This window comes from Bison bison, unplaced genomic scaffold, assembly GCF_000754665.1.
Source record: "Bison bison bison isolate TAMUID 2011002044 unplaced genomic scaffold, Bison_UMD1.0 scf7180017845742, whole genome shotgun sequence".
NCBI lineage: Eukaryota > Metazoa > Chordata > Mammalia > Artiodactyla > Bovidae > Bison > Bison bison.
Genome location: NW_011476315.1, coordinates 6,547 through 7,068, shown reverse-complemented (window position 1 = coordinate 7,068; position 522 = coordinate 6,547).

Below are 522 nucleotides of genomic sequence, written 5' to 3'. Positions count from 1 at the left end.
CCAGTAGTCATGTACAGATGTGAGAGTTGGATCATAAAGAAGGCTGAGCACCAAAGAATTGATGCTTTCAAATTGTGGTGCTAGAGAAGAGTCCCTTGGACAGCAAGGAGATCAAACCAGTTAATCCTAAAGGAATCAGTTCTGAATATTTATTGGAGGGACTGATGCTGGAGCTGAGCTCCAATACTTTAGCCACCTGATGCAAAGTGCTAATTCATTGGAAAAGACCCCGATTCCGGGAAAGAGTGAAGTCAAAAGGAGAAGAGGGAGGCAGAGAATGACATGATTAGATAACACCACCAACTCAGTGGACATGAATTTGAGCAAACTCAGAGAGATAGTGAAGAACAAGGAAACCTGGTGTGCTGCAGTTCATGGGTTCGCAGAGTCAGATACAACTTAGTGACTGAACAAAAACAAAATCTACACAGAAAATACAAAACATCACTAAGATAAGTCAAACCTAAGGAAATGGAGCTGCAGACCACTTCCTTGGGTTGAAATAGTTTATGAGTGTTTTTT